The sequence below is a fragment of the Abramis brama genome (assembly GCF_963993115.1).
Source record: "Abramis brama genome assembly, chromosome: 1".
Taxonomy (NCBI): Eukaryota; Metazoa; Chordata; class Actinopteri; order Cypriniformes; family Leuciscidae; genus Abramis; species Abramis brama.
Window position 1 is genome coordinate 69,631,839 of NC_139963.1, and position 18,749 is coordinate 69,650,587.

The 18,749-nt window shown below is 38.5% G+C and overlaps 1 protein-coding gene across 1 annotated transcript in view; it reads left to right on the plus strand.

Annotated features, from left to right (window-relative positions):
* The window catches only part of LOC311094388 (uncharacterized protein), an 84,274-nt gene that overhangs the window by 63,450 nt on the left and 2,075 nt on the right, over positions 1–18,749 (plus strand). The gene's annotated exons all lie outside the window — the stretch shown is intronic.

Below are 18,749 nucleotides of genomic sequence, written 5' to 3' on the forward strand. Positions count from 1 at the left end.
ATGATCTTCGACCACCTTGACTGAAGTCCTGAGTCACGGCACCAATGTGACCTTTGGTTTTCTTATTCGACCCGGTTTGTCCCACCCTTCATTAGCACACACACACACTCGAAATGTGGATGACAGCTGACTTTATTCTCCTGCACACAGAGCAGTGAAAGAGAGAAGATGGTGAATCGTAGCGTTGTATAAAGCTCCACCCACAGCAGTTCTCTTTAGCTCTGCTGCTCTCAATATCACAGTAAACATTACTCATTCACATTATAGTGTACTTAACAAAACAGTAAACAAAAATAAAACAAATCTGAAGTGTAATAATCTCTCCAGGAAAATTACAGACTTTGTAAACAATTCAATACTGTCTTTTCATTCTTAAACTTTGGTTTGTGATCGTATAAAACTGATTACACAGCTTACATCATCCATTTTATGTTACTTTTAAATGTATGAAATTAATGGAAATAACATCTAGTATTTTTAGTAAAACCATGAATTAAGTACTTTATAAAACACAGTTCGTACCAAAAATTTCTTAACAATACAACTTCATGAACAACAGAGTTAATTCTTAAACACTATATGATAAAAACATTTACCTGCACACAGAGCAGTGAAAGAGAGAAGATGGTGAATCGTAGCGTTGTATAAAGCTCCACCTATTCAAAATACATTTCACCTCGTTAAAAAGCACATGGAAAATGACGCAGTTAGAAAGATCGTTGAGTGCATCCAAACTGATATAAAACGATCAAAATACTCATAAATATAAACAGAAAACACTCTCTACAAAGCAATCAGTGTCTATTGTGAGCAATCCTTTTATAAAGTGTCAAACATTTGAGATAAAATTATATATTTTTAACTTTTAGTGTGGAGCAAACACAGAACCGACTCACCCACAGCAGTTCTCTTTAGCTCTGCTGCAGATTACTCAAACACAGTGTCCTATAGCGCCACCGATGCAGCCAATAGGAAACGCAATCCCATTATTGCAGGATTTACTTAAAGGGACCTCAACTTACAATATTTATCTCGTTACATATATATATATATATATATATATATATATATATATACATAAGCAAAAATTCTTACACCATAATCCTCCTCTGCCTATTCTGCCTATTTTGGGCTTCACTTGAAAAAGTTCCTTTCACCTTTAGTAACTGGAGTCACTTCTATGGAGTCAATATAATGCCACATAGTTTTGCAAAAGAATAAAGTATCACGAAAGAAAATAAAGTTTTGCAAAACAAAAATAAAGTTTTGAGCAAAGAAAAAATGTTCTGCTCACAAAAATAAAGAATGGCAAAGGGGAAAAAAGTATTAAAAAAAAAAGATTTGCAAAATAAAATGAAGTACTGCAAAAAGAAAGATATAATTAATTGCAAAAAATCAATGACAGCTGCAATCCTATTTTATCTCTGCAACATATTTTCCTTACTCACACCTACTAAGTTATTTGCAACGCTGTTTTTATTTTGCGTTTCAGTCAAGCGTGTGCTCGCAATACCGTTTTCCCTTTGCGCTTCACTTTTCTCTGCGTTTCTCTTCTTGGCGCTGTTTTAACGAGGGGGTGGAGTCAAAAAACCCCGCGAAGTCACGTCGCAGCAGATCGCAAAACAATTCATGTCACTATGATATATAAATATTACTAGTCTAGTGGTTTAACATGAGAGATAAATCATCTTGTGTATATCTAACGGGCGATTTATTTATTTATTTTATTTGTCTCATTAATCTATCATTTGTTCCCTGGCAAAACGTTTTGGCTGAGGGCAAAGTGAAGTTTCATAGCTTTTATATATTTAGTCTATTTAACTTTAACGTTGTAGCCTAGAGAGCTGACTTATGTTTGACTGAATCGTTTGCTATAGCTTCTTACACCTTTTAGGCTACTTATACTTTTATAATGGCTATTGATCATTAAAACTGACATTTAACAACAAAAAAAAAAAGGTTATGTCATTTTATTTTATATATTTAAAACATATAAAATATTTTATTACACGTTGCCTACATTCTCTTGACTGTATGTAGGCTACATATATAATAAAGTAAAATGACACAACCCTGTCTCTTTTTGCTAAATGTTTTAATTATCAATATTATACTGTTTTTTTATGTATCATATTTTTTTTAAATGAAAACAAAAAAAGTCAGGGTTGTGTTTTATATTTCGTGTTGTTATATGCAGTGAAGATAATCAATTGCGTTGCCTGAACCACATTTGTTTGGCCATTAATATGTTTAAGATTTTTTTAAATGAAAATGAAAAGAGGCAGAGTGGTGGTTTATAACATATTTGGTTTTATTGTAGCCTAAATAAAGAGATTACCGGAGTAGCCAGAGCGAGCTGAGTGACGCTATCAAGTACGAATGAAATACAACTGTTCACGAACAGAAGATTGTATTTGACTCATGCTGCATACGCAATGCAATGACAATTATGCCTACTGTAAATATAGAGTTAAAACTACGATTAGAGTTGTTTGCATAAAATGCACCGTAAACATTCACATGTTTGCCGAGATAGGCTACAATCTATCTCCATAAATACTATTTTCTCTATTCTGACTAGGCTACAATATAGCCTATGTGCTGCTTATAAACACCAGACAGATAATGATTTATGAAACAGATCTTTACTCATCTCACTTGCACAAAATAAATGCAGTAATAGAAAGCATAGAAACGCACAGGTGAAATACACTGGAAATTATGCATTTAAAAATTTGGTCGGGTTGAAGTGATCCCTCCGGATCTTCTGCATCCACTCAGCCCGTACCGCAGCGTCAACGGGGAATGCATGAAAGCTGACTTAACTGTTGTAACGTGACGAAATGGTACATAACGGCACACAACGATGAAGTGCTGAGGCTGTCACCCAAAGGCAAGTCACCTCTCTTGAATCCTAAAAACACTCATTATGAAAAAATATCTCTGTAATGGAACTCGGTCGCTGTTATCTCTCGCTGTCTCCCACTCTCGCTGTCAGATCACCGGAAGTACTGGCCCACACACTCAAGTTCGAACGTCAACGGTCGATGACGTGACTTCGCGGTCTCGCGGGGTTTCTTGACTCCACCCCCACGTTAAAACAGCGCCAAGAAGAGAAACGCAGAGAAAAGTGAAGCGCAAAGGGAAAACGGTATTGCGAGCACACGCTTGACTGAAACGCAGAATAAAAGCAGCGTTGCAAATAACTTAGTAGGTGTGAGTAAGGAAAATATGTTGCAGAGATAAAATAGGATTGCAGCTGTCATAAATTTTTTGCAATTAATTATATCTTTCTTTTTGCAGTAGCCTACTTTATTTTATTTTGCAAATCTTTTTTTTTTTCAATACTTGTTTTCCCCTTTGCCATTCTTTATTTTTGTTTTGCAAAACATTTTTTCTTTGCTCAAAACTTTATTTTTGTTTTGCAAAACATTTTTTCTTTGCTCAAAACTTTATTTTTGTTTTGCAAAACTTTATTTTCTTTTGTGATACTTTATTCTTTTGCAAAACTATGTGGCATTATATTGACTCCATACACTTCAGTTCTAAAATAATAATAATAATGGAAGGCTACTAGTGAAGCTGAATCTGCGTGGCCCTGATTGGCTGCGGGGGTGTCCCGTACGCGCGTGCGTTGGCGGCCGATGACGTCACCGCTCGCTCGCGCCGTCTCTTCAGTCATTGAGAGTTTCGGCGTTGAGTCTTCTGAGGTGAGGAGAGCAGTTCACGGTATTTCTCATATTTACTCAACCATCACACACACTTTATACAGTTTGATTAAGCGACAGGCTCATTTCTGTATTGTTTTCATCGATCACAGCGATTGTGCGTCTTTTCTGGCGTCTTCCTTCTGAAATAAACATTTAGTGCAGCAGCAGCGAGCATGAGGAGAATATGTTGAGTTCATTCAGACCTGAGCGATTGTTTTGTCAAGTCAAACGTTAAAGTTTGAGATCTATGAAGGGAATGAATGGATTATATCGATCTCAAGTGTCATACTGGAACAGATCTGCTGAATGCTTTACTTTATTTTACTCTTACATACAGCCTATAATGAGCCACGTGAGACATTAAATCAATAGCCTAGCTGCTACTTAAAATTATGTATAGCGTTTTACTCTTCGTACAATAGTGCTCTGTGGTGCTCTTTATTTTCAAAAGTGTTATGATAATTTTCGGTTTCTGCACATATAAAATGTTATTATAATGATCTAACTTATAGTGATTAATGAATCATAAGATTAAACTATATTTTAGATTAGATAAGATAAGGGGCGAAAATTGTGTGCATTTTAATGTTAAATTCATCAATCTGGTGCACTTTGAGAGTTCAAAATTAAAAGCTCCAACCCATATTCAGTGTGCAAATTAAACAAAGAAAAATTCAAACCTCTTTTAGTTAGTGTATTTACATTACACCTACTACATAATAATAGTTTTAATATTAATCCAATGACAGTAATAGCCATATTTTGTAAAACAAATGCACTAAAAAATAAAGGAAACTTTCATAATTAGTTTTGTACCAATTTCTATACTTGAAAGAGATAAGCACATGATCTTTTATTTTGACGCAAACTGCATCAAGCTTTTATTTTGGCGGAAAACATGGTTTACAAATGCCTCTCAACTATGTATACTATATAACTACTATAATCGTCAACTATGCAGATGTGGAAATAATCTGTAACTGGGTCATGGGTTCCTACACTCATGACATGGCCTAAGTGTTTTGAAAGTAGTTCTGCTTACCGCAGGCTCTACACTCACTCATCTCTCTCCTGATCCTCCGTCCTCACTATCATCATCTGCCACTGGAGCTGATGAAGGGCAGAAAACATATATTTTGACACATAAAGCGTCTGCTTTAAGGGCCTGGTTCTATTTTTTTACGCTATTTCTCTGCACATTCCTTGCGTTTCTTCTCCATCTTGCTGACTATTCTGACAGATACACACTGACACTGCTGCTCGCTCGCTCACTCGTTTGAAGTTGTGATTGGGCCAGCCGAGTGTCAATCAAGAAAAGAGCCAATGGGCCGCTGATCTACGTGTTTCATGGGCTGGTCTGTCAGAAAAAAAATGCATTTGACCAATGCATTACACCGGCACAAACCCAGCGCCGCCAATTAAGCAAAACAAAACGAATGGGCCGCCGATGTACAAATTTTATGGGCCATAAAAAAATAAAATTATGTATGAGTATGAGATGTGTCGGCCCAAAAAGCACGTCGGCCCACCGGGAAAATGCCCGGTATGCCCGATTGCCAGTCCAGCCCTGGTCTGACTACAGTCAGGGGGTCTCACACCAGACGAGAAGCGCAGCGTACTGATTGTATTGTACAATTAAATACAATTGTTGCTTAGACTCCAGTCTGAACACTAGGGGTGGGCGATATAGCCTCAAAATTCTATCACGATATTTCAAGAATATTTGCGATAATGATATTTATGACGATATAAAAAAAATGTAGAATTGTTTTTTTATTATTACATTTATCTCACCAAAATGTTTGCTCACTCATTGTGTTTTTACAGTTGGGTAATTTTGTTTTTAAGAGTTTACACAACACAAGGAAGCTTGATTTCAATCTTTGAATTAAATTGAAAAAAGTAGCAAAAAATATATACAAAATAATAAAGATACAAATAAAGATAAAAGTTTTTGAGTAGGTCCGTCTAACACTATTCAGAAATACTACAGAAACTGAATAATCAAGGTAATCAAATGTAAAATAACACTAGTCCTGAGTCCTGACTAAATTAAATGCATAGGCTATTAATTCTGATTCCTTACAATGAAAGCTATCTTTTGTTGTTTTGACGACAACATTAATGACAGACACATAGCTGCTGTCACTTTTAGAGCTAGTGCCCGGATCCATTACTGTCTGTCACACTGTCACGCGCGTTTTATGATTATTTCAGACATAACCGACTGTTTACTAATACACTAACCATGACCGGAATTTTTACACAATTTTGCGTGTTTTTTCCCCTGTTAAAGCGATTTAAACCGCGAAAAATAACTTTTGTTACTCGCGAGCTGTTTGTGAGACGGCTTTACTGTATGCACGCAGAGTAAACATCTCTCAGAGAGCGCGCGAGAGTAGTTTAAAATCGCAAATGTTTAAACTGATGAGACTTAAAAAGAAGTGAAAATGCTAAACTTTAGTTACGATGCAAGTGACAAAAGACAATTCCGTCATGTCCTGACTGCTAAACACAAGAGTGTGGTATTGACTTGTGCAACCCATTTTGAGAGCGAGAGAGAGAAGACGCGGCACCGCTGAACACTCATGCGGTTGGTAAAATCAGTGTTTGCGGGGGAATTTCCCGCATTATAATTGGTAGACCTGCGGGAATTATTAAAATACTTTTGAAGTAGCTCCTTTTTAGGTACTAAATCGTCATTGGAGGCTGACTTGCTGCTCTCGCGCTCAGACAGGTGTTGTTGTTGTGCGTGCTAGGGAACGTAATGCGCCATATCAGTGATATCGCGATATGACACTTTTTTATCATGTAAAAATTTATACCGGTATTATCGTGGACGGTATGATATGGCACACCCCTACTGAACACTTTACCTCAGAGCGTCCGTTAACTGAATGAATTGAGAATATCACCTGAAAATTCAATAACATCAGCAGTTTTCATCAACGCAGCTGATTTCTGTAAATTAATGTAAAACTAAATGTATAAATGCACTAAATGTAGCACAGGGTGAAGTCAGTATATACATTAATGACGATTTGAGACAAATAAATGTACATTTAATATAAAACTATGTAAATGGCGCTCTGTGGTGCGGCAGGATTTTGAACAAGGTCCTGAGCCGTTGCTGGGCGCCGCGGACAGACGCCGAATGGCGACGCCGGCGTGTGTACACTCATAGAGAATAATGTGTTCGAATTTTAAAGACGCGGCGAGTAACCTGTAATCCGTGTTTTTCCAACTCGTAACTGGGAGTACATCGTTCCAGGCAAACTGTAACCCGTGTTTTTCTAACCTTATACCCGTGAAAGTGCACCGGAACAGCAGTCAAACCCGTGACTTCCCACCCGTGAACTCGTACTAGATCGATGTACTCCCAGTTACGAGTTGGAAAAACACGGGTTACAGGTTGCCTGGAACGTGGCATAACAGATGATCGGTTCACGTGCCGCTTGAACTCTGTCAGCGATTTGTCAAGCACCAAAACCGTGTTTATTGTTTGAATTTCATAATTAAATCGACAGAATCTGAGAGCTGAGAAAGTAAGAAAAGTTACAAAAGTAACTAATTACCAGGGAAAGTAACTATTGCGTTACTTTAAAAAAAAGTGTTTAAATATAAGAAATTTCTTGGATACCCCCAATATGAAATGTTAAATGAATTAAATGGACACTAAATAGAACACTGTATTATTATAAAACATTGTACACTTATCTACACTATTTTAATGTTGCTGTGGGACAATGTAAGAGACACCTATAAACTTATATTAAAGGTGCCCTAGAATGGATTGTTTTATTATTTTATAATGTTTCCTGGGGTGCCCTTATAATGTTAGTATGTTTTTTAGATCTAAAGTTGTTATAATTTAGAAATAAAAGGCATATTTCCTAGCCTGATTTCATCTCCTGATTTGAACACTCTGTTTGAAGGGGCGTGTCTGCTGAGAGACTTCAGAGTAAACGCCCTCTTCTGTGATTGAGAGACTTCAGAGTAAACGCCCACTGCTGTGATTGAGAGACTTCAGAGTAAACGCCCACTGCTGTGATTGGCTGACATGCTTACATATGAACTACCTAGCATTACATGTAGAACTATCTGGAAATCTTTTACTATTACAGATTTTATACATATTTACCTTTAAAGCTATAGAGATTAACAAATTGTGAGAAGTTTAAGTATTTAGATCTATTCCCATCACATAAAAGGTTGCAGTGATGAGCATTGAGCAGATGACAGCCTGTTGATCGCGTGAATGAAGATCTTATCACTGCAACGCAGTTTCTGCGAGAAACGATGTGAAGTTGAGCGTTTAGTCACTGGCTTGATTTACTGATGCATAAACAGTATTGAACAACTTTGAGAGAAAGATTATCTGTCTGAACTTGAACAATTACGCATCAGAAATTCACATAACCCACTGGTTCTTCTCCAGAGGCTCGGATGAAGGAACTAAAAAAATACTTTTGTGTTCATTTGTACATCCAAACACTGAGCAACTGCCATGCTTCGCTCGTTTGCAAACCATGATGTCTTTCGAGGAAAAAACAATATCGCGCTGGATCTAGATAACACAGTGTAAATTATCGTTAATAAAATCACTACTTACCGCTTGCGGGAATATAACGTTAGTTGAAATTGCCCCCTTCGTCGGTATGAGACGCCGAGAGAAGCCTGGCTGCTTGATATTGTTCCAGGTTAGAAAAACAGTCCGTGGTGAAATGGGCAGAGCAACTAACAACTTCGAATTAAACTGTAGCGGTATCAAATAGATTGCGTCACAGTCGGTGTTATGTGGAGATTCGCCTATTTTTCAGGGGTGTTTTTCAAAAAACGAGATTTAAATAAGAAAGAGAAAACTATGGTGTTTGAGACTCACTGTATGTCATGCCCATGTACTGAACACTTGTTATTTAACTATGCCAAGATAAATTCAATTTCAAATTCTAAGACACCTTTATTAAAATATTATCATCGTTCCCTGCAGGTTATTTTGCAGTTCATGTTATATAAACTAATTTAAACATTGTAGGCTATATGATACCAATATGCTACTGAGATTATTCTAATGCTGAAATGTGTAATTCACATTCGGTCTCTCTCGCGCACTGTCGAGCCAGTCCGGCACCTCATAAACACACACACACACACACCAGAGAAAAACTTTGCAGCTCATGTGGCTGAGAGAGAGCCTACTCGGATAAAAACTGTTTCAGTGAGCTCAATTATAGTAATGCCGCATTTTTAGTAACAGTAACGGCGTTGTAACGGAGGAAACAGTAATTAGTTTGATTACTTGTTATTGAAAAAAATAATGCTGTTAGTTACGCTGTTTATTTATAATGACGTTATTCCCATCACTGGTTACGTGCCATTCAGAATGACTTATGTTGTGGATGTGCTATTTCTGGAGCAACGCGACACGGCAACTAAACCCAAATAATCCAAATAATAAATGTTTTATTACAATATTGTTCTCTTTATAATGTTATGTAATATGACAGTCCAATAGTCATTATTAGTCGTGCATTGCCGTACACTGTACGTGCAATACCGTACACTTTACTACATTAATTCTTAACCAAATGCATCCTGTATGAGATAAATCAGATATAAATAGGCCTACACAAAATAAACACAATATTACAACATTGCATTTGCACAGAACAAAAGGCTGCGAGTGCACACGCAAACTTATAGTCATGATGGTGTAAAATGTATTATTGATGTTTTATCCATGTCATAGTGTGAGAAATGACAGTATTGTCTTGCAATTGAGCAGTTTAATAGGCTTTTGTCATCTATCCATGGCTTGACATTAACTAAATTTATGTTTTACTTGTCCATGCACAAAAGTCACTTGTCCGGGTAAAGATTTATAATTTTATCATTTATTTATTTTTTTGTGTTTTGCTAATGCAGAATTCGAACAAACCATTGAAAGCATCCAAACACTATCAATAATAAAATTCAGACTCAGATTCAGATAAGGATCTCCAGACTCCATAATACAAAGTAATTCTTTGCACGCTGGTGTGCAGTGTATCACCAGAGGAAGTGGTGACTCGTGTAGGTATCCTCAGTATTTGCAAGCTAGCTAGACAAGCTAGCTAGACTTATTACTTACTGTATACTATATCTAAAATAATTTTTGTAGACATAGAGATGCACCGATTACAATTTTCTAGGCCGATTCTGGTTTTTCATTGAGTTTGACCTGGCGATTCTGATTTTTTTTTTTCTAATTAGCCTACTTTACAGCACACACAAATTTATTTTTGACCTTTTCTTTAACCCTTTCACGCGTAAGTTTAAAATATTCTAACTGACACCCCCTCCCCACCCCCAGAGTGAGTTTTTTCAAGGCGAACGTTCCCTTTAATGTTTCCATGGCGACGCGGCGTCACATGATACACCGCAGCCACAATAATACTGTATGACAGATGTGTCGCTTTAATTTCGATTTCCTTTTTTATTCAAAATATTCACAAACTTGCTTACCATGTCATCAATCAGCCTGTCTGATATTCCGATTCTCAAATACGTGTAAGTGAGTGTGTTTGGTCGTTTAAAAACCTTTATAAATAATCTTGATCTATAACATGAGATGGGCGCCGCAATGTTGTCCTGTCAGTCGGATTTATCTTACAGCACGTGAATTCATCAGTTTCTCCCGAAAGAAAAAAGTTTCTTACTGAAAGAATAGAGTAAACTTTTATAGTTCACGTTACTTCCACTATGTTTGTCTGATATGAATAACACATGTCGGCAAATTATATTTGAATAGATTGTTATTGCTGCTTCCACAGACATCAGTGTGTATTTTACAAACTCCAAATGTATTGTTTTACTCGTGCTTATGTGTATTTAAATATCTGAAACCTAAAATAAACATTATGAGGTTGAAAACACTGCTTAGTTGTGATATATGACAGCGCTGAACGCGTCCGACTCTGGCTCAGCTCCAGGCAACGCGCGAAAGCACAGTTTGAATCTGGCAGTTATGCGACGTCTCAAATCGGTAAAATTAAATCTGTAAAATTATAGACGTAATGAGTGGCACATAACGTGAAGTAACATGGCATTTTATTTTGTTTGAAATTTAACTTGTCCAGTGGGACAACTAATTTTCTCTTCCACTTGTCCTACAAAAAAATCCACTTGTCCCGGACAAGCCTTAATGTCGAGCCCTGTCTATCTGACACAAATAATGTGTTTCTAACAGCAAACACTCAGAATAAAGTGAGTTGATCTGCTGGTGATCCCAAATGACTTGTTGAATAAGTGTTGATTAGGGCTGTAGCGATATGCGTCATGAAACCGAAATCACAACACTCAGATCCACGAACCTGTGTCACCATGTGAGAAGGCAAAATTCTTAACGAAAAGGCTTTCTACAAATCAAAACTTAAGTGGTCAAAATCATGTCCGACCCTCCCCATATGTCTCCTGATATATTGGGCATCTTATGATCTTACTCATCTTGAACGTATATAGTGAATTTCGTTTTGTATAAATAGTAACTTAATTTAATCAATGTTTCATCAACAAATTCCCTGGATTTAATAAATAAGAAGCAAATATAGCAGACAATATAATCAGGACACGGAGGCGCCGGCGCGTGAACTGGTGCTCGCCTCATAAATAAACAAAAACTCAGTGTATAAGCTATACTTGCCTCACAGACCTGAGAAATGTGTATAGAAAGCTTGAAATGTGTACTTTTAAACAAAACAATTCAAACCAAAAAGAACTGACCTACTCTCTGCTTATGTAGGCTAATTCGTATGAAGTGTGCATTTCTCTCTATAGGCCCGTTCACTAAGTGCTGCGAGGATGGCGAGTCAGCATCACCAACTTTGTTTGCAGCCGACACTGACAGACTCATGCATAATCATTACTTTTGCCGGTTCTTTGTGGCAAGCGTTAGACAGTAAGCCTCAGTTACCTCAGTATGAAACGGTAGCCATTTAATTTACATTTAATCGTAGATGTAAGAAAACTTGATTGAAGAATAATTTTCAACATGCTCGATAGGGGTGGGGGATTAAATCAATTCTTAGATGCATCGCGATGTTGACGATTCTGAATCGAATCACAAATGTCAAAAATCAATTTCCGATTTCAGAAATGTTCATTGATAACGAAATATTGACGAAACGCAAAAGGCAGAGAAACATGATGGTTGAGCGAGAAATCCGACTGGCACCCTCTGCATTACAATCTTCTGTAACATACAAGAAACATCAAATGAAACTGAACAGGTTTATTCGTGGTCCGATCTCAATCACACTATACTGTTATTACACAGCGCTGGGAGATCCAGTGAGAAAGCGTTTAAAGTCACAGCAGAATTAATAACATCGCAGCGAGATCTAATTGGAAGCATTCAAATTCGGTGCATAATTCTTTTATAAACCACACGTCTGATCAGAAACCAGGACAACCTTCAAAGCTTCCACCCAACTCGGAAAAAGAAAAGCGAATTACAAACTCTATCGCTACATTTATTGCCAAATCACTTCCATTTGTTTAATTAATAAAATATATTGGAAGTAAAAAAGAAAATCTATATAGAAAAAAGATACATCAATAACCGTTTTATCATCGCATCGCAGCCCTCTGAATCGTAATCGAATCGTGAGATGCCTAGAGATTCCTACCCCTAGTGCTCGAATCATCTCCTCAATGTAGTTTAGTTAGGGCCCGAGCACCGATGGTGTGAGGACCCTCTTGGAATTGCTCTGTTTGTTTTTCAACAGTATTTTGTTACAAAGAAAACGTCTCAGGTTACAACTGTAACCCTAGTTCCCTGAGAAGGGAACGAGACGCTGCGTCGATGATGATTTGGGAACGCCCCCTACGTGATTGCGTCTGAAGCACTTATGTCAACTAGTCCATTGGAAAGAAGGAACGCCACGGGCGGGTAAAGAATAAAAGCACATCCTGTGCAACCGGCGCTAGCTTCGAGAGCCAAAGCAAAGTCGATCACAGGGATGCAGGAAGTATGTGCAGGGCGACGCAGCACCTCGTTACCTTCTCAGGGAACTAGGGTTACAGTGGTAACCTGAGACTTTCTCTTTCGAGGGAACTCGCGCTGCATCAATGACGCTTTGGGAACAAGAATTCCCAATATGCCATACTTAAAATTGCCTGTATGTAAAACTGTCGGCAAGATACGTCCAGGTCCAGGCTATAATATCTCACAAATGTGAGCGGCAAGGACCAACCCGCCGCATCACAAACCTCTTGAAGGGAAGAGATAGATAGGGAGATAGGGAAGAGAGAGAGCCTCAACTATTCACTTGCTGATTGTCTGCTTAGAGGCTAGAAGACCATTCTTGGGTGATCCAAAGCAGACAAACTACTGATCTGATTCTCTCCACTGGGCAGCCCTGTGGACACAAGTATCCAGTGCTCACCCTGGACACGAGATTCAGTTTTTCCTGGTCTGAAGAAGTAAACAGAGGACGACAGAAAGCCTGCAGTACAACAGGCCTCGGAATATTGGTCGGCACCTTCGGGACGTATCTCTGCTTAGGGTATAAGAATGCCTTGACCATCCTGGGTGAAAACTCAAGGCAGGTGGGAGAAACCGAAAGGGCCTGAAGGTCACCGACTCTTTTGAGGGACGAAATAGCTAGAAGAAAGATGGTCTTGAAAGTCAGAATGAATCTAGGGGCTTGAATGGAGTCCCTGACAGGCCTTACAAAACTATTGCCAGGTCCAAATAAACTTGGTACTGAACTTTCCTTCTGTAACAACCGGCTCGCAAATCCACACTTGAAAGCAGTTTGTAAAGCAATCGTCATTAAGATGACGCGAACACAGCACAAGGTTTGGGCTATAACGTTACTTGCGTGGTATAGTTGTAAATATAAACTCTAGCCACTGATTCTTCACATGCTCGTCCCTGGGCAGTGAATAAAGGTCGCTTTTGATTCGCACTTCAGAACACAGCGTTTTGTTGTCGACATGATGTTTTCAAGTTTTCCCTGGTGTCTGCGTGCGTGCGCAATGAGTTGGCGCGGCCAATTTGAATTTTTTTCTTGACGTCACAACGAAAAGGAAAATGACTCATTGGAAAAACGATTCATTAAACTCAGTCGACTCCTACTTTTGAGAGACAATAACTTTTTTTACGGTGAACTTTCATATATAAAACTTTGCAGGATGTTTTTGTTCACTTAGATCTATGTTACACACTACATGAAAGGTATTTTTCAAAATTCCATAATAGGTGCCCTTTAACGCGCTCCGGCTGCCCATCCGCACAAAAAAGTGTCTAGTGTCTCGAGAACGCACTCCCTGAAATAGGTTCGAAGGTGCAAACGATTACCCGTTTTCTCTGCGCAAACCTCTGAAACGCAAATCCAGGAAAATGCAGAAGGCACGCGCATATGTGTATCACGTGTTCGGGCGATAGGTATGCGTGTTTGAATATGTGCGCAGGCGTGTAGTCCTTCACAAAATCAACTCTCAACAAACTACTTTTTATGCCTTAAAGATTAATAATACAGAAATCGTCATCGCATCTGCGTAGCCACGCGAACCGGAATTATCCCGACAACGTTTTATCTCTATAGAGGTAAAGGGAAGGAGGCCTTCATTGGGGAGAAGACTAGTTGACAGTTCAGGACTGCGTTGTCGTGTCCAGGCGCTGGTCCTTAATCAGATCTGGATACGGCCTGGATCCAACGGACTGCGGTAAACCTCGGGATAAACAGAGACTAATATTAGCGTAGATACCATTCTTCTTATGATGTAACGAGTACATCCAGATTTATGGGAAGTGTTCCCGGTCTCGGCTGACCTAATCTATGCAGCCTAACATTGAATTATAGAACAGTGTTAATTTTGGCAGCCATTTTTGATTTAGTCTTAGTCTTCATCTTCAGACGAAAATGCTTATTGGTCTGTCACATTTTAGTCATTTTGTCTTTCATAGTTTGTCTAGTTTTAGTTGATGAAAAGTCATTGCATTTTTTGTCAAACTGCAGTTACCGACATGAATTTTGGTAGCTATTTATACCTAGTCTTTAGACTAGGGCTGCACGATTATGACAAAAATCATAATTGTCGATTATTCCCTTGAAATTGTAATTGCGATTATTAATTACGATTATCACAATTTACATTGAATATATATATATAGGCATATTATTATACATGTTTACTTAAAAATTGTGAACACACACACTGTCCCCCTTTACTTAACATACACATAAATTGTAAGAATATGACTAATAGTAAAGACTACTAAGAAATAAACATTAGGCCTATGCTAAAGCTATTAAATAGCAGTCCCAAACTAGCTTTTGTTAATACAATGTTGGTATGAGCCACCACAGTCATTTAAAATATAAAAAATAACACAAAGTGAAAATAAAGTGGCATTTTGGGGTTAATACACTGATCTATATAGAATGTCATTATATAGATCAGTGGGTTAATATTAAAACGACAGTTACCATGGTGATACACAATACTAACAAGAACTGTTAATGAAACATGGAAACTGCTCCTGGTGAATAGAATGAAAATCATCCCTGCATGCAAATCCTTCTCAGCTAACACACGACGTACCAGTAACGTGATTTATTGGTATTTTACTTTTGTGACTTACCAATTTACAACGTAACAACGTTGCATGCTCGTAGTTTCCTTTGCACTTTATACACAGCGCGCGCCGCCGCATTTGCGCGTGCAATAGAAGAGTGTGCGCTACGAACACAGTAGCCTATAACGGCTGACATGACAGGAACGTCCGTTTTTCTGAGGTGAAAGACTTTATTTCAGCGTACACATACGTCGCTGCCTGGTAGTTCCTTCCTATTGTGCTGGGTTTTCTGAAGTAGTTGTGATTTGCCTCTCATAACATGCTCTAAATGCACGCAGAGTGGATTTTTTTATTTTTTTTTGTAATCGCGGCTTTGAACGATTACGTAATCGTGGCATCCATAATCGTAATCGCGATTAGAAATTCGATTAATTGTGCAGCCCTACTTTAGACAAGAAATGTCATTATAATTTTTTCTCTCTAGGCCAATTCAATTAAGCTTATGATAAATTTAAATGAAGTTAACAGGCTGTATTGACATTGCACTCACTCTTTAGCAGCAGCAATTCTACTGTACATACCCTTTTTAGAGTGCTGTACCCCCTGGTACCCCCTCTCTTCCACTTAGACTGCAGTCACACCTTTTCCATTAAGGGACAATATTTGCCCCCTTTAATCGATTCTTCCAAATGAAGATCGCTCACGCTTCTTCAGCAGTGTAGAGAGCGCACGCGCATGGTCAGGGAAAAAAAGGTCGTCAACGAACATTTTTCGTCATAGTTTCGTTAACGAAATAAACATAGAAGTCTATAATGTGTTATGTGTACGCTAGGTTAAAGAGATGTGCTTTTAGTCTAGCTTTGAACCGGCAGAGTGTGTCTGCTTCCCGGACAATGTTAGGAAGACTGTTCCAAAGTTTTGGTGCTAAATAGGAAAAGGATCTACCGCCAGCAGTCGATTTTGATATTCTAAGTATTTTCAACTGCCCGTAATTTTGAGATCGTAATAGACATGAAGGACTATAATGCGTTAAGAGGTTGCTCAAGTACTGTGGAGCTAAACCATTTAGTGCTTTGTAAGTAATCAGCAATATTTTAAAATTTATACGATGTTTAATAGGGGGCTAATATGGTCATACTTCTGGTTCTGGTAAGAACTCGAGCTGCTGCGTTTTGGACCAGCTGTAGTTTGTTTATTAAGCGTGCAGGGCAACCACCCAGTAGAGCATTACAATAATCTAGCCTTGATGTCTTGAACGCATGAACTAATTGCTCAGCATTTTCAGAGAAATCAGCATTTTGAGAGCATATGGCGTAATTTAGATATTTTTTAGATCTTTTTAGACACGTGACATTCATATGAAAGATTGGTATCAAAGAGCACACCCAGGTTCCTCACCGACAAAGAAAACTTGACAGAGCAGCCATCAAGTGTTAGACAGTATTCTAGGTTATTACGTGAGGACTTTTTTGTCCAATAATTAGAATCTGTGTTTTGTTTTTTTCAGAATTAAGTAGTAGGAAATTACGAGTAGATAATCTTGACAACCAGACAGTTGATGGACCCCATTGACTTCCATAGTATTTTTTTTTCCTACTATGGAAGTCAATGGGGTCCATCAACTGTTTGGTTACCGACATTTTTCAAAATATCTTCTTTTGTGTTCAGCAGAAAAAAGAAATTCATACAGGTTTGAAACAACTTGAGGGTGAGTAAATGATGACAGAATTTTCATTTTTGGGCGAACTATCCCTTTAACAACCGTTCTTGAGCAGGTTCTGCTCGATCCTCTCCTCTAACATTCTCTGGGTCTGATTCGGGCTCAAACTGGTATGGCAATATTGACGCCGTTGTTTACTGTCTGAAGCACAAACTACCGGTAAAGATAAGGGGGAGTGAGGTTTCCGATTTTCCGTACTTGGCGGTTAGCGAATCACTACACACTGAGCCAGCCAACCAATCTGAGCCCATTGCGTATTTTGAAGGGGGGGCTTCATAGAACGCGGAAATCATCCGACCGTTTTTACAAGGAGGGACAGAGCAGTGTAGAATAATGGTTTAATTTGTGAAAAATAATGCGAATTTTTAAAAATGAAGCATGAACACGTTACAGTGCACCCCACAAACACAATCAAGCCTTCGAAAAAAGGCGTTTTACCACCCCTTTAAACCATGCTAATGCAATTCCACTAATGCCAACAAAGTATTTGAGTCTATTTAAAAGGATGTTGTGGTCGATAGTGTCAAATGCAGCACTAAGATCGAGTAACACTTAGGCTATAGAGAGATACAACCATGATCAGATGAGAAGAGCAAATCATTTGTGACTAATGAGAGCAGTCTCAGTAATGTTGTATCCTAATGACAAAGAGGAATTAATGATATTAAGAGGAGGATCTATGACCTTTGGAAGCATATCTTTCATTAGCTTAGTCGGTATTGGGGACCCAACAATGGACAGAGTTCACTAAGCTAGTCAAGTCAAGTCATCTTCATTTATATACCGTATTTTCCGCACTATTAGGCGCACCGGATTATAAGGCGCACCTTTAATGAATGGCCTATTTTAGAACTGCTTTCATATATAGGGCGCACCGGTTTATAAGGCGCATAGAATAGAATATACTGCAGTCAAACGTTTGACTGGGTTTGCGTTATGCAGTGGTCACCAACCTTTTCAAGCCTAAGATCACATTCAAAGTCCAAATGTAAACCAAGATCTTCCACTTGCAAAAAAATATGTAAAAACAAGTGGCTGAGCTGTAAAACCTTGTTTATACTCGACGCGTCCGCATGAGGGCGAAGGTAATAAAAAACTATATCCGTCTGCTCGGGCAGATTCGTCTTAACAGCGCGCGCGCCTCCGCATCAGAAGATGCACGACTTTGAGCCGAATCTGCCCGAGCAGACGGATATTAGTACATCTCATCATCACACCGGCACCCAGTTTGCGCGTCTAAATCAGTTGTATGGTCTGGTGTTCAGTCTAAAACAAAACAGTTGCGTCAAGTATAAATGCCTCGTCTGTTTGGGGAGTTGCGCGCGCAGTCAGCGGAGGCTCGCGCTCCGGTGCCAGGCGACAGTAAACAAGGTTTAAGTCAGCGGTTGTTTTACAGACATTAACATAAGGCGCCAGATCCATATATAAGGCGCTCCGGATTATAAGGCGCACTGTCGTTTTTTGAAAAAATTAAAGGCTTTTAAGTGCGCCTTATAGTGCGGAAAATACGGTAGCACTTTTAACATTGTAGATTGTCTCAAAGCAGCTTTACAGAGATAAATGTATAATTTAACGTAAGATTGTTTTGGCTTTATAGCGGTCCTATAACAAAGTTATTTTCCAGCTAAAGTTAGTTTTGATTGATTCGCCTCCGTCGCAACGATCATTTGTTATTAAATTAGGGGACGCCAAGACGACACCATTTCCTCTACACAGACAGAAGCTAGTCACATCCAAAGCTGTATCTAAAGCCCTT